This window comes from Biomphalaria glabrata, chromosome 16 (genome assembly GCF_947242115.1).
Source record: "Biomphalaria glabrata chromosome 16, xgBioGlab47.1, whole genome shotgun sequence".
In the NCBI taxonomy this organism is placed as follows: domain Eukaryota; kingdom Metazoa; phylum Mollusca; class Gastropoda; family Planorbidae; genus Biomphalaria; species Biomphalaria glabrata.
This window is the reverse complement of record NC_074726.1, coordinates 11,005,435-11,021,969: the sequence shown is the minus strand read 5'-3', so window position 1 is coordinate 11,021,969 and position 16,535 is coordinate 11,005,435. Positions and strand designations below refer to the sequence as shown.

At 37.4% G+C, this 16,535-nt stretch overlaps 2 protein-coding genes across 5 annotated transcripts in view; one reads left to right on the top strand and one right to left on the bottom strand.

Moving 5' to 3' along the window:
• The window catches only part of LOC106078854 (potassium voltage-gated channel subfamily H member 8-like), a 271,372-nt gene extending 267,602 nt beyond the window's left edge, over positions 1-3,770 (bottom strand). For all 4 annotated transcript variants that reach the window (XM_056014827.1, XM_056014829.1, XM_056014830.1 and 1 more), the window contains exon 1: positions 3,377-3,770. The gene's annotated coding sequence lies outside the window, so the exon portion shown is untranslated. The remainder of the gene's footprint in view (positions 1-3,376) is intronic.
• The window catches only part of LOC106057274 (phosphonoacetaldehyde hydrolase-like), a 284,305-nt gene that overhangs the window by 184,582 nt on the left and 83,188 nt on the right, over positions 1-16,535 (top strand). The window lies entirely within an intron of this gene.

The window sequence follows — 16,535 nt, the reverse complement described above, 5'->3', positions numbered from 1 at the left end:
CAGACAGATAGATAGATAGATAGATAGATAGATAGATAGATAGATAGATAGATAGATAGATAGATAGATACATGGAGGCGGTAAATGGCTTGGCTTCCGAGGGTCCAGAGTTCGAATCCTGGTGAAGACTGACATTTTAATTTCGGAATCTTTTGGCGTCTCTGAGTCCACCCAGCTCTAACGGGTACCTAACACTAGTTGGGGGAAAAGTAAAGGCGGTTGTGCTGGCCACATGACAACCTCGTAAAACCGTGGGTCAAAGAAACAGAAGACTTTACATCATCTGCCCTTTATATCGCATGGTCTGAAAGGGTAACTAGATGAATAGACAGACAGACAGACAGACAATAATTGAGCACAAATCCTACTTTGCTATTCTCCTACCAAGTGCAGCCATCTGAACGTAGAATAAAATGGACTACTCACCCCCCCCCCCACACACACACACATACACACCAGTTATATACACCATCTATGCAGTAAACATTTTTAAAATGCCCTACCTACTAACGATGAAACGGCTTCTCTAATTTAAATATTTAAATTTTTTCCAACAAAAGTAATAATGTCCCTTTACATCGTTAGGATTCGAACAATGATTTTTAACTACACGTTCAATGAAAGTGATTTTAAAATGTGTCCATTATAAAATAAATGGACTAGCTTCTCTTTCCCTTCCTCTTGTCAGACTGTCAACCCCCCTTTGTAAGGACGGCGCACCCTCCAGTGGTTACGCCCCACTTTTTGAGAAAGTCTGATTTAAAGTTTGGTTTTAGCTGAAAGAAGATGGGAAAGATGGGTCTACTACTGGCGGCTGACACTAAGAAAATATATGGTTTTAAAAAAAAAAAGACAAGTCAGTTGGTCTGCATAACAACTAGGCGTTAGACTTTCTAATTACGCTTGCAACACGATCATATCACTAATTCCACTACTTGACTTCACAAAGCTTATTTCTTTAACTTATTAAAGACTAACGTATTTTGTTACATGACTTCAACTGACCAGAAAAACTAAATTATTTCAACGGCTGACCAGGAAAAACAAACTTATTTCAAAAAACTGAGCAGGAAAACTAACTTACTTCAACAACCTACTACACAGCTGACTAACTAACCAATGTTCGCTATTTACATTTTCACGCGCTTTATTTACAAAATTCATTTAAGTACAATGAGGTAATTATTTTGTCTGTGACGCCGACTTTACTTTCATAACCTAATGTCATCAACTAATGTCATCAACTAATGTCATCAACTAATGTCATCAACTAATGTCATCAACTAATGTCATCAACTAATGTCATCAACTAATGTCATCAACTAATGTCATCAACTAATGTCATCAACTAATGTCATCAACTAATGTCATCAACTAATGTCATCAACTAATGTCATCAACTAATGTCATCAACTAATGTCGGGTACTTATTCATACCGAAAGAACGTACAAACATTGAAATTCAAAATATTGGAGTCTTTCATTAGGTTTGGACTAGAGATTCCTTGGTTTGGAAGCCCAGAAATTCATCACTAGACTACGATGACGCGCTAACAGAACATCGCAACCTGAAAATATTGAGAGCGGAAAGACCTCTATAACGAGTTATTGATTCTTCAAACCAATGTAGAGCAAGAACTAACCTATATCTAGCTACTTTGCATGCATAAAATGTAGCCGACTCTTTTTTTTTTCCTCAGGGCTCGCAAAGACCTTCCTTCAGGGAACAGTACCAGGAAAAAAAGAAGAGGGAAGACAGAGAAAGCAATAGGAGGTGTAGAGATGTAGAGATGACTGCTAGTGAACGCACCGTAACGACGACATCAATTAAAAACAAGGCTTTAGTTTAGATAAAACGAACACTTGAGGCTTGGCTTTCATAGAAGTAACATCGTTTATTAAAGTTACTGAGACTAGACTGCTTCCGTTATGAACTAAACCAGTGATGCCAGAAATACGGCCCGCGGGCAACAAGGTGTAATCCGGCCCGCCGAAACATCGAACCAAAAATGCTGTAAATCTCACAAAAAATGTTTAAAAATGTATATGTGTCTTCCATGGATTTCATTCTTTGATATTTTAGTATTCCTAGTATGTCCTTTGTTCTTGAACTAGCACTGTACGTGACATCTTGTGTGTGCAACCCAGGGCATCACTTTGTGTGTGCAGCCCAGGGCATCACTTTGTGTGTGCAGCCCAGGGCATCACTTTGTGTGTGCAACTCAGAGCATCACTTTGTGTGTGCAACTCAGAGCATCAATTTGTGTGTGCAACTCAGAGCATCACTTTGTGTGTGCAGCCCAGGGCATCACTTTGTGTGAGCAGCCCAGGGCATCACTTTGTGTGTGCAACTCAGAGCATCACTTTGTGTGTGCAACTCAGAGCATCACTTTGTGTGTGCAACTCAGAGCATCACTTTGTGTGTGCAACTCAGAGCATCACTTTGTGTGTGCAACTCAGAGCATCACTTTGTGTGTGCAGCCCAGGGCATCACTTTGTGTGTGCAACTCAGAGCATCACTTTGTGTGTGCAGCCCAGGGCATCACTTTGTGTGTGCAGCCCAGGGCATCACTTTGTGTGTGCAACTCAGAGCATCACTTTGTGTGTGCAACTCAGAGCATCACTTTGTGTGTGCAGCTCAGAGCATCACTTTGTGTGTACAGCTCAGGGCATCACTTTGTGTGTGCAACCCAGGGCATCACTTTGGATCGTCTTTTGGTATCAACGCAAGTGGTACTGTACCATTTAATAGGTGTGCGTTAATGAAATGAGAAACCCGAAGAAAACCTAAATTAGACTCAGAATGTAAAACTTCCAAGAACAGTGAAGAAGTATGGTTGGATGTCACAGAGGTATTGCAGCAAGAGTTAATTACAAAAGTGTTCAATTCATTTTTTATTCTTCTCTTTGATGTGGCCCACAACATGAGTGTCAGAAATTTAAATGGCCCTCGGGCCGATCTGCGTTGGGCATCACTGAACTCAACAGTTATATCCCTACCCACACCTGTTGATCTACTTTAGTGTAAATGAACGTCTGTGACCACAAGCTCAATACTCCGCGTACATCAACACGCAACATATCTTCTGATCAGTACAAATTACACAGACCCAGATTAGACGACAGCTTACAGTGGATGAGAACTGATCATATTTTTAGAACAAATTCGTCCATATTTGTTTTTTCTCACAGTGTACAATCATACAACTTTTATTGGTTTTATTTAATGTTTATCGGGAAATACTTCTATTGTTCAAACTAAGGTTGGCGGCGGTAAAGCAGGAAAATGGCACAATAAGAAACCATAATATCATGAATGTATGCAATAATTTCGATTCATAGATCTTTTAATATGAAATAAACGATTTCAACTTACCTGAAGTATTGATCCTCTGAATCAAAATTCCATTATATAAAGATATCCACAAGGTGTCAGCTACCTGTACGGTCTAACGAAGAGGACACAGAAATCAACGGGAGAAGTGTATCCACAGAATTTAGTATTGAATTTCACAGACGATTTTTCATTTCTCCATCACCAAAAGAATGCCTGTATTCAGGGGCTCTAACTGGGAATCTGCACGAAAACAATAACAGAATAAATATTGTTTGCAGTTTTGCCTAAAAGTGAGTGATTGTGGCTCACACAGGTCCATAAAGGTAAACATACGGATCTGACATCGCGCCGTAGATGAGTTAGAACAAGAGAAAACAGTAGCGCAGCGTCGATGGATAGCCTACAGTTCCGCCGGTGAGTTGCCCGCCTTTTTTTTTCTTCTTCTCTCTCGTCAACAGCAGCAGCCGACATTGACGGGGGAAAAAAATTGAGTGCAGTGTAACTCACGTGCTTTGTCGTTTCTAGCCCGTGCGAGTGGTCCAATCAATAACGTGCTTTTTTTTTCTTCTCCCGCACTACATTCTCGTCTGCTCGTGAAAAAGACAAAGACCTTGGGAATATTTACTGGAATGACATAGTCAAACAAACCAAATGTTATCTTCGCTTTGTATTTTTTTTTTCTGTCCAAACCTCCAAAACTCACCTGCCAACATCTCTGGCTCCTGAAATTTGTGAAATTTGACTCCTGAATGGTCCTCTCTCTCTCTCTCTCTCTCTCTCTCTCTCTCTCTCTCTCTCTAAGCCTGTGTTGTCAATTTTTTGTGTGTTTAATTTGGAAATACTAACTTTTCTAGGAGACTATCTCACGCTTGAGTTATTTCAAATTGTAGCGCCAATTCGCTAAAGCAAAACAACTAAAATACAAAGCATTCTTTTAAACAAGGGATCTAAACAGTATAGTAGTAGTATAATAATAGACTCAAAAGTAAAGTAGCAATTACACATAAAACAATGAACCATTATCTTCAAATACAAAAACAAAATATAATAAAATATTCAGACACAAAGATAAAGGTACATTCCTCGTCCCATATGCTAGGACAAATTTGTACAAATGCTCCTTCTTCCCAAGTGCTATTAGAGCATGGAATGGGTTGCCTGAGCTAGCCAGGAAAACCAGTGACTTGGCAGAGTTTAGGTCATTGTTTAATATGCATGACTAAATGCATGACGCGTAGGACGTAATCATCTTCTTTGTTGAAGTAACGTCTGTAGGCTATTATATAAGATAAGATACGATAGACTAGTAGTATAGCAGTAGCATAATAGTAGACTAGTCATGTCATAATAGTTTAATAGTAGTATGGCCTTCTTCACGTGAAACAAACTATGGATCATTTCTTGAAAGTGAGATGAATTCCAGTTGCCTCTGCGCATCTACAGCTATAGAAAGCCACAAGTGAGACCTGGGTGTCAAGTGGGAACCAAGATTGAACCACGCTACACTCTCCAGAGATAAAACTGCCTGGCAACCAAAAGGGCTACACTTCCATCTCTCCCAAGACAGATGTTCTCAAACTTTTTCAGTTGAAGGACCCCTTTGAAAGCCCTACGATATTAGTGGATCCCGACGCAGCCTGCACATATTTCGAAATCCGCTTTCATTATCAAACCCTCCGCAATAGTGTGTGCTTTTTCCTCTGCGTTATTCTCAATAGAGGTTTGATGGCTGAGAGGTAAGGCGCTTGGCTTCTGAACAGGGGTTCGGGTAAGAATCCTGTTGAAGACTGGGAATCTTAATTTCGTGAATCTTTTGGGCGCCTCTGAGCCCACTCATATCTAATGGGTACCTGACAGTAGCAGGGGAAAAAGTAAAGGCGGTTGGTCTTTGTGCTGGTCACGTGACACCCTCGTTAACTGTAGGCCACAGAAACAGATGACTTTTACATCATCTGCCCTATAGATCACAAGGTCTGAAAGGTTTACTTTTTTTTAACTTAAAGAGCTTTTCATTCACTGCTGTCGTATTGATACCAAGTCTCAAAATTTCTTTCGATAACACGCTCAACCAAATAACACATTTTGCACAGACAGATAGATAGAGCCAAATAACACATTTTAGCTGATCACCAGTTGTCTTTGTCCGGTATAAATCCCAATTGTAAATATTCAGGAACATATTTACGTAATTTTGCCTTACGTGGCGCGACCTCTATTACGGCATCATGTCTCATTGTCAGTATTTCTATTATAATCTGCTTATTTTTCAAATGTTAATTCATAATCTAATTGTCTGCGAAAAAAACAACAGTTTAACAAACCCAACTTGTAGAACTTACAAAATTTATCATAAAATGTGCACGAATAATAACCAGATTGATGTCGGAGTCTCAGGATCGCTAAAGCTCGGACTAGTTTTTTTGAATGGTGCGAGAAAGCAGAGAAATTTTGAAAGACCCACTTTGATTGGCTTTAAAAGCAGAGAAATTTTGAAAGACCCACTTTGATTGGCTTGAAAAGCAGAGAAATTTTGAAACACCCACTTTGATTGGCTTGAAAAGCAGAGAAATTTTGAAAGACCCACTTTGATTGGCTTGAAAAGCAGAGAAATTTTGAAAGACCCACTTTGATTGGCTTGAAAAGCAGAGAAATTTTGAAAGAACCACCTTGATTGGCTTGAAAAGCAGAGAAATTTTGAAAGACCCACTTTGATTGGCTTGAAAAGCAGAGAAATTTTGAAAGACCCACTTTGATTGGCTTGAAAAGCAGAGAAATTTTGAAAGACCCACTTTGATTGGCTTGAAAAGCAGAGAAATTGAAAGAACGATTGGTTTGTGAAATAAGCACATTTCGTTTTCCTAGCGCGAAATAATATTTTTTATTTCTCAGGACTGTTAACAATCATAAAACATTAGTGAGGTGCGAAGTAATTATTACTCACATTATCAGATCGGATAAACTAGAGTCTAGCTAAGAAATTATTTTAATTTTATACATTTTTTCAAATCTCTGCGGACCCTCTACGGTCTACAGCTTAAGAACCACTGCTCTAAGACTTCCCATACACCCAATATATATAAGCACAATCTAATTATCTTAAATGAATTTCCGAATATTTAGATTACTAATTCTGTGAATTTTTTTCTGCATATGTGTACTTTAAGTCGTAGGAGGTAAGTGCAATACATTTTCGTCCTTTGTATGCACACTAAATTTACCTAATGAAATATTCATTACAGATGTATCCTGAGTCTCAGAAACGCATTTTCTGAGGTGTCTACAACGCAATATCCAGCTTTTCTCCTGGAAAATAAATGTGCAGGTCAGACATCAAATCTGCTGATCAGTGCACTATATTCATGAAGCCAAGCGACTGGTAGAAAAACAGTTCAATGTGTGAAATATTTTACTTTAAAAAAAAGGGGGGGGGCGGGGTTAATTCCAACATTCCCCTTTTGCTATGCCCATGGTTTAATTTTGGTTTGCTGAGAGACTAGTCTAATTATTGAGAGAATTGTTTTTCTTTCGAAGTGGATAATTCTGGAAATACAATCTACACAAATAGCTTTCTGAACAATACAAAACAAAAAATTCGAAATAAAAATAACAAAAACAAAAAAAAAAGCTACGGAGTAAGTCAAACCGGAAGTGGTGATTTCGGGTCGTCATTAGGTTCCTTTCACATTGGCCAGGGAATGATTTATGAAGTCACTGGGGAGTGAAGGAAATCGTCAGATATTTGTAACTGTGATTTGATCGATTCGGCTTGGTGAATGAACTATTGACTAAAACTCAGCTCACCGGTGAACGTCGTCTGCTGGTAATTTCTCTGGATCGAAGCCGCACGTGAGACGTGAGCTGACTTCATGCAGTTTCGGACTATTTAATGTTTTTGTTGTTTTTTTTTTCATTACAAAAAAAGAGGGGGTGGAGAGGTAATTAGCTACAAATTGTGGATTTAGAAATTGATTTATACAAATGTTCCTACTAGGAACAATACCAGAAAATATGGGGGATAAGAAAGCAAAGAAAGGAAGGGCGAAAAATAAAGTGGGTCATCATAAGAACAGACAATCCCCTTTGGACAACTAGAAAAAAATAAAAGTCAGATTATTTGCAGATGATTGCATAATAGATAGAACAACAGAAAATACACAAAATATGACATTTTACAAAAAAAATTAGAAGGAATAAAAAAATTGATAATCAAATTAGAGCATGTCTTTCCAACCTGAAAAATGTCAGTTATTGAGAGTAACAAAAAAAATAGAACATAAAGACACACCAGATGCCGTTCATAATAACATAATTACGCAGACTAGCAAGGAAAAGAAAGAATACTTCAAAAAAAAAAAAAAAGCTTACTTAAGGAAAAGAACCGTTAATTACTGCCCTCAATTCAATATTACGAGTGTGGCCCCCTTTCTGCGGTATAAACCAAAATTAATTAATTACTACCAATTGATTATTTAATTGGTAAATTGATTATGAATAATTATGAAAAATCTCAACTTTATCGGAGAATGGAAAGTGGAGGGAAAAAGTGGCAAACGTAACAAAGGGCATAAATATATATATATATATGCATCAATATCAAACAAAATAACCAATTACTAATGATTAATTACCTAATTGGTTAATTGTTTTAATAGATTCATGTTTTGTTAGGTACAATACCGCACATTGCACAATGTACAAAGTTTCAATTTTATCCGAAAATGGGAAATGTGAGAAAACTCATGTTCAAACATTTTACAAGACAGAAAAAAATAGTAAGTTTATATATGCTTTGTAAGAAAAAAAAATAAAAAAACTAAGTGTCATAATAAATGAAAAGTTATCATGGTATACCCATTGTTATGGAGTGTGTGTGTGTGCGTGTCTGTTTCGATGGTGACAGTGAGAGGTTAGTGATCGGTTGATAACTAAGATGTCCGGGTACGCCAGACGAGTCCAGGATGCCAGATTGTAAAGACTTCTTTTTGTAGTGAGTTACATTTTATTTACATTACCAATTTATATATTGCTACATTTATTTCTATTCATCTTAAGTCGAATTAGTCTATATTATATTAAACGTTAAATGTACTTTTGTTCATAAAATAATTGTATTCAAGTTATTTCAAATTTATAAAAATAAAATAAAATACACCTAAAGCGGTTTAGTTGTTTGGGAATTATTTATAAGGTCCCTTGGGAGTGAAGGAAATCGTCGTTGAATTTAACAACATCCATATTGATGACATTATTTTAAAAAAATCACATGGGTTTTCAATCAATAGGGTTTATTCAAAGAAATGTTTACAAATCTAACAGGAACATTAACAAAAATGCTATTTAACCTTAGTTAGGTCAATATTAGAATATGCATCTTCTGTTTGGCCACCTTCATCTCAAGAAATCAGAACTAAAAACTGCAAAAAACATAAAATAGAGCAGTGAGATTTTTAAGAAACGAATATTCACATTTGATTAGAGTAACATCATTAATAAAATCACTAGATTAGGAGACATTTCAGGATAGAAGAAATAACAAAGTAGCAATATAACATAAAACACTGAGCCATAACTTACAAATAGAAAAAAAAACTAATAAAATATTTTGAAAGACACAATGATAGAGGCACATTTCTTATTCCATATGCTAGGACAAATTCGTATAAGCGCTACTTCTTCCCAAGTGTCATTAGAAAATGGAATACGTTGCCTGAATGAGCAAGGAAAACCTAGCAGAGTTGAAAGTTGAAGTCACTAACATGCATGAGTAGATTGGCACACGATAGGGGTAGGACGTGACTATCTTCTCTTTTGAAGTAATGTCTGTAATCTAGACGATAAGAAGAGAAGTATGTCTGCGTTGTATGTCTGCGCTTAAATGTTTGTCTACATCTGATTTGAAGTAGAATCGTATCATAAGAACGGTCTAAGAAATAAATGGGATATTTGCTACAAAGCTTATATCAACTCACTATGTCTGTCTGTCTGTCTGTCTCTCTGGTAAAAAGTTTTTACACCCTATTTCTCCCACACCCTATCTCGGATCAACGGAAATTTTGCAAAATATTTCTTGTTCCAGACAAAAAAAAAGAGAGAAAAAAAAGAGAATTTAGAAACTAACAATATATAACTGTCACAGATGCCATTATAGATTTATTTGTATATTTCACATTTAAAAGCTTGTGTGTAAATAGAAATATAAACCCTTGACTGAGCCTCAGGAATTACCCCACAAATCTAGATCCTTAACAGCGCCTCAGGTTTTACCCGAGACGTAATTACGATGTTACAAATCTATTGGTTGATTTGAAAATAAATAAAGACATTTTTTTAAAAAAGAGTTAGCGCCAGAGAATTGACGAGAGTAGAAAGAACGCCAGTCGATGAAAGAATCTCCTAGTAGACAGTCGCGTTTACTAGAGCTCTGATTTAAAGCCTTTGTAATGTTTTTTATGCCTGTTTGATCTGTAACTTGTACATAAGCTTTACTTACGTTTTATATTTAAATAAAGTTCCAGAGTTGTGTTTTAACAAAGAATCTTTTATTGTGAATCCTAGATCGTCATTTATTCAACTATTTTAATTCAAGTGAAATCCCCGGCACCACAACACACGTTGTGACAATAACTATAATATCTTGATAGTACCATTGGCCTGGTGAGGCTTGAGAAGATTTTAGTCCCGAAGTTTCAATTCAGGTCGTTTAACTTATATCTATCAAGGTAGGTTACTGCATCACAACGTATTGAGAAAGCCTAAAGCATGAAATTGTGCTCTACAAAATAGATGTGACTGATAGACGTTTAGAACTGGGGTTGCCAGGTTTCCTTGCATCTCGCTATACAATGTTCTTCCCACTTAACTGTTGTTTAGTTGCTGGTTTTACTCCCCCCCCCTTTACATAGATACTCCCCCACCATTCCGTACACCCTAACATTGTAGAAAACTGAATATAGTGAAGTAAATTTCAAAACCAAAACTAAAAAGAAACGGACAGTGTCTCATGTTTTACTTGATCTGCTTTGTTCTCTCTTGTTTCATTAGGACCCAATGGCCTTTGACTTTTGTATAACTAACATTTTTTCTTTTGATTAGGTATGACAACTGGAAGTACTGTAGGAACAAGTTCATATTTCAAAACATAATTACTGTGTGTGTGTGTTTTTTCTTTAGCGGCACTATCGGAAAAAATCTGCATTTTGTTGTGCTGTCTGTCTGTCTGTCTGTATCCCCTATCCTTCGAGTTTTTAAAAATACTTATTTACAAGGTTTATATCAACTCACTCTGTCTCTCTGTCTGGTACAATTTGAGTGCACGTTATTTCTCCCACACCCATTCTTGGAAACTTTACACAATTATATATTGTACAAAACATGAATCAATTCTAAAATTTACTAATTAGTCAATTCATTATTGGTAATTAGAAGGGGGGGGTGATCTAAAAATGAAAATAAATCCTAGAGTATTGATATTTATGACCGTAATGTGGAGCTCTTTCCTTAGAAAAGCTTTGTTTGTTTGTTTTTTTTTTTATTTTGCTTATTTACCAACGAGTTTGAAATAGTTGCTATACAGCGTTTGGTCTTTTCATAAGGTAATCTTTGTTTTCTTTTCAAGAGGAAGAATGCCAACAGTGTCACGGGCTCAGCCACATGCTGGTTTCTCAGAATCGACTCCCAAAGCATTTTCCCGTATTTGGCTCTAGCCGTAAGGCAGCGAAGGTTTGGATTCAGAATTTGCCTTCTCCTAGGGGGGTAGCCAGCCAACCTCCACCCCTTTCACATTGCTTCACCTTCGATGAAGTCCAGTAGGGAATCGGCGCCGGAGGCGCCATTATCCCGTTGATGGTTAGAAAGGCTTTTATCCAACCACCAGGCCTGGACATGGGGCTCTTCACCCCTGTCCTGTCTGAGGGCACCCAACGGTAGGCGGCCATATTGGTTGACTGACTGGTAAAACCGGGCCGTGCCGTGTACACAGCGCGCGGTCCCCGAGTCTTAAGTCACCCGCTATAAGTGTCAGGGACAGCGCTAACTGCGGGGAGCTTGTCTCATATTCCTATACTGTAACCGCCACTGGTCCGTGCAAGGGCCGCCAATCCAGCAATCCGGAACTGATGACGACCCCCTTTGTGGAACGGCGTGGCGGACTTTTGGACTGGGTTGCAGGTTACTTGTTCCATCCCCACCCCGAGTGAGATAAAAAAAAACAAAAGCTCACCCAGGGAGACCTGCTAGAAGGCCTGGTTCGCTACTCGTTCTTAGCCTGTCCAGATCCACCTCTGGATGTTTCCACCGGAGGGCCACGCTGAGGCGACGGGTAGCTGGAAATCCTCCGGCATTGCTTCACCAATCGGTAATAACAGTTCCGCGGACCCAATATTGAGCCACACGGGAAGGTCAGGGATTGGACTGATTGTCAGAGTCTCTATTGAAGCCAATGTTTCAGATTTTTCTAATTAAAAAAGATTCTCTTAATAATAAAAGAGTTGACTTTTGTGACAGCGATTTAGAGCCTTGAGTGTAACGTAACAGAGCTACTAAAGCATCGAGTGGACTACCACAGTTAAGCTCTAGCTAGCGTACATGCAGGTGGTGAGGATGAGAGAAACTCTTGCTAATGCAGTCCCATCAATAGTCCCTACAATTGCACCGTTCCCCAGCATGATCCTCCTACTGTTTTCTTCGGTACATTATAAAAAAAACGAGACTCCTCCATGGGCTCGGCCTACGGCCGTCGCATAGCATAAGAGTTGGAACTCACAAAAGGCGGGTGTGAATAAATGATCACCTTGTTGTTGGGGGGGGGGGGGAGGGCTTTCTGACTGGGAGCCAACTTCCCATCTTGACCATGGGATAAAATCCTTTCCCATGTCAAAGGTTCATAAAAGGGATTTATCTCAAATGTTTTTTTGACACTTCGAAGAGACAGCGTAACGTGCAAGTACTTCTGACCCGCAGGGGCCGACTATGAGTTTATATATAATCAAACTTGTTTCGTTGAAAACTTAACACACAACTTTCAGTCAAAATTTTGGAACTAGATGTCACGAAATAATTCAATACCCGGACGCGCGTACAAATCGGGATGTGACATTTTAAAAATGAAACAATCTTTACATACTACTATATGATACAGGAAGATCGAAAGTGGTGGAAATTGTTCAACTTAAACTAGACAATGTCAAGGACACTTAAATTTCAATGTTTCCATGTAAATCACACACGAAAAAAAAAACAACCTTAGCTACAGATGGAAGAAAAAAGAAAATGTGATTTTGCGGTAGTGCAAAAAAAGTATCATATATTTTATGTACAAAGCCTATACTAACTCATTCTGTCTGTCTTTCTGTCTGTCAGGTAAAAAAAAGTTTGAACTCGTTATAACTCCCACATCCATTCTCGGATCAAGTGGAAACTTGCCACAATTAGTTATTAGCGTAGACAATACATCAACGTGAACTAATTAGTGAATTAATTACCTCTTATTTATAATTTTCTTTGACACCAACAAGGGAAACTAATTTTTCACCATTCAATATATGGCTAAATATGTTGGGGTTTTTTTGTCCCCTTAAATAATTATACCCATTATTTTCCCGCACCCATTCTCAGATCAAGTTGAAACTTTAAACGATCATTGATTGTTACCTTACAAAACATGAATAAATTTTAAAATATTAACCAATAAGTCAATTGATTGTTGGTAATTAATTATTATGATTGATATCGAAAAAAGGAAACAACTTTTATGTTCATGAGTGCGGAGTACTTCCCCCTTAAATAAGCTTTTTTTTTTTTTTTTTTGAAGGATTGTTCATATTGTTAAGACGTGGGGTTGAACTAAAGAAAATAACTCACCGATTCTCAGATCGCTGGTATCTCTTCGATTGCAGAAGCACAATCCAACTATGATCAATCAATATCCCCGATAAAAAGAAACAATGTCACAATCTCCAAATCGAATTTACATATCCCGATTCACTAACACAATAGAAAAAAAACAATCCTCAACCAAGAAATCCAAAATCATAACTAAAGTTTCTTAACACATTTACACACTAGTCAAGGTCATTGACGCCCAACATCATAAACAAAAATCACTCTAAGTGACCCTACTTTGTATTTGGAAAAAAAATAAAAAAAAGGTTAGACAAGGAGGCACAGGGTTACAACAATATTTTGCTTGTTTTAAAAACAGTTTATCAACACTTCCTTCTTTCAGTTTACCGGATACACCGAAAAGCTAAGCTATTTATAGTTTTCCGCCCTGCTTTAACGTCTCTAATGGAGCTATTACAAAACATGAAATGTATCCCACTAGGGTGATCATTTCGTGAACATACTGCTTCAATAGTTCTATGTCAAACTGGCCAACATTTGGGATAATTTGTAGGAAGAGAGAGAGAGAGTTTCTCGAGGGAAAACACGAGACGATAAAAAGATCAAGAGAGGGAGACAGGAGTGGAAAGAGAGAGAGAGACAGAGAAAGAGAGAGAGACAGAGAAACAGACAGAGACGGACAGGGACAGTGAGATAGTGAGAGAGAAAGAGACTGATACAGAGAGAGACAGACAGACAGACAGATATAGAGAGAAAGAGGTGCAGAGAGAAAGAGGTGCAGAGAGAGAGAGAGACAGGGATAGATTGAGACAGAGACAAATAGAGAAGCGAGAGAGATAGAGACAAACAGAGAGACAGAGAGTGAGTCGGAGAGAGAGACAGAGATACAGAAAGATAAAGAAAGAAATTGTATGAAATGAGAACATATTTACTAACACACCAATTACGACTCCATTATGTTTGTGTTACAAACTAATTATGAGCTGTCAAAGATAGTATCAAATATCAAAATAACTTTTTTTTTTTAACTATTACAATCGATTAACATGTTTACAAATCTTTTTCGTGCCGAAATTACGTCAGAGCTTTGGGTCTCGCCCAGTTAACTAAAGAAGGGTTCTTCTCACCTTAGTATATTGGCTGTTGTTATTATCTATCTATCTATCTATCTATCTATCTATCTATCTATCTATCTATCTATCTATCTATCTATCTATCTATCTATCTATGTAGGAAACAGAATTATTATGATATACTGTATGACTTCGCTACACGCAAGGCTCGTAAAGTAACACCACCAAAAGTCATGGAAAGATAACTCTTTTATTTCTGCAAGTGGGATTAGAGTTATCCTACGTAACTTTTGCGTCGAAAAAAGAAGAGGGGTGGGGGAGAACAAGTAATCTTCTCTGTATTCACCCGTCTGTAAATAGCAGGGCCGGAGTTAACCATTGCGGGGCCCTATGCGGAACGAATTGCGTAGGGCAAATTTGGGTAGGGATACGGGTAATTAGTGAAAATTAAGAGTTTCTATTAAAAAACAAATTCGTCTTTGCATTTTATTCATTCTTTACTAAGTACAGAATTACTTTACGAGTCTTGCGTGTAGCGAAGTCATACAGTATATCATATTAATTCTGTTTCCTACATAGATCACGCTCAGTAGCAAGAATTACCGATTGTTTCAATCTATCTTCGAGAATTGTTGACCTCAAGTAATTCTTCGTTAGTTTGAGGCGCGAGAAGCTTCTTTCACCAGATTCCACAATTCCAGACTTAATTATGCCGGCCGTTTTTTTTTTTATCGCGCGTAGTATTGGCGTTTTCCTTATTGAATGACACCACAAAATGACAATTTTGTCTATATTCAAGAGATTTGTATATGTTTTTAACAGATTTTAATAATTTCCGGAGATTTCCAGGACTTTTTCATATATTTTGCAATTTCAGGAGATTTCCAGGAGTTCCTGTTAAATCAAGAGGCCGAGTGATAAAATGGTTTAATTTAATAATTTATACACCTAGGATTAGCGTGGGGTCTATGAAAGTGCGAGGCCCACTGCGGTCACATAGGTTGCAGTGGCCTAAGGCCGGACTTGCAAAATAGCAGCGTATGCTTCGCCGCGGGTCGACTAGTATAAATTAGAAGTATCATTTGTGTCGTCTTCTTCTTCGAGAGTCATTCCCTCATTTATGAGAGAGGTATGAACGCAGAAGAATGCATTCTGACAAATGTTATTACAATATGAACCCAATGTCACCTAACCACCAACATAACCTGATTGACATTGACCTACAAATTTCAACATAAAACAGATATATAATGAAATTAACTTTACAGAACTCTTTTTTTTTATTCAGTAGACCTATATTTTTAACCCTTTTTTAATTTAAATATTGATAATCAATTGCTGTCTAATTTTTCGCTCTTTTGATGTGTAGCTAAAGTAGCAATTATACATAAAACACTGAAACATAATCTTCAAATACAAAAACATTATGTAATAAAATACTCAAAAAGACACATAGATAAAGACACATTCCTCGTTCCGTATGCTAGGAAAAATTTGAACAAATGCTCCTTCTTCCCTATGCTATTAGAGCATGGATTGGGTTTCCTGAGTCGGACAGGAAAACCAATGACTTGGCAGAATTTAAGTCATTGGTTAACATGCATGACTAGATGCATGACGCGTAGGACGTAATCATCTTCTTTTTTGAAGTAACGTCTGTATTTGATAAGATGAGATGTGTGGGTTTTTTTAATGATAAATAAACACTTTTTTCCCCTGGGCTCTTCAAGAGAGGAAATGTTCTCCATGAAAATCTTGCCAAAGCATTTACTTAAGTCAGGCCCTGATTGATAGTTTACCGTACCCCAAACTGCGAAACTATTATATTGTTATAAACCTGGTGGTGGCACAGATGGGGGTAGTGGTGTGAGTGTAGTCAGCCGGGGTCGAGTTTCGTTAAAGGATCAACAAAATGCATTGTAGTCTCCCTTTATCAGTGCCTACAAAATAATTTTCTGGTTATGTGGCAGGTCTGCGGCAGTACCGTCCTCTGAGAATCTTCCTAGGAATGTTAAGGACCTTAAATGTATCTGTGAGGTCAGTTGTTATTAACCCCTCACTCAGGTGATATCACAATGGGGTTTATTGTTTTTTTAGATAACTTCCATAAACGCATAATCTCCAAGCCTAGGTTCCCATATTTTCGTTGTTTTTCCAACTCAGAGATAATGGTACTTCGATGTCAATAATGGTAGCGGCTTTTTCTTTTATTATTATTATTATTATTACTTTTATTATTATTATTATTACTATTATTATTATTATTACTATTATTATTATTATTA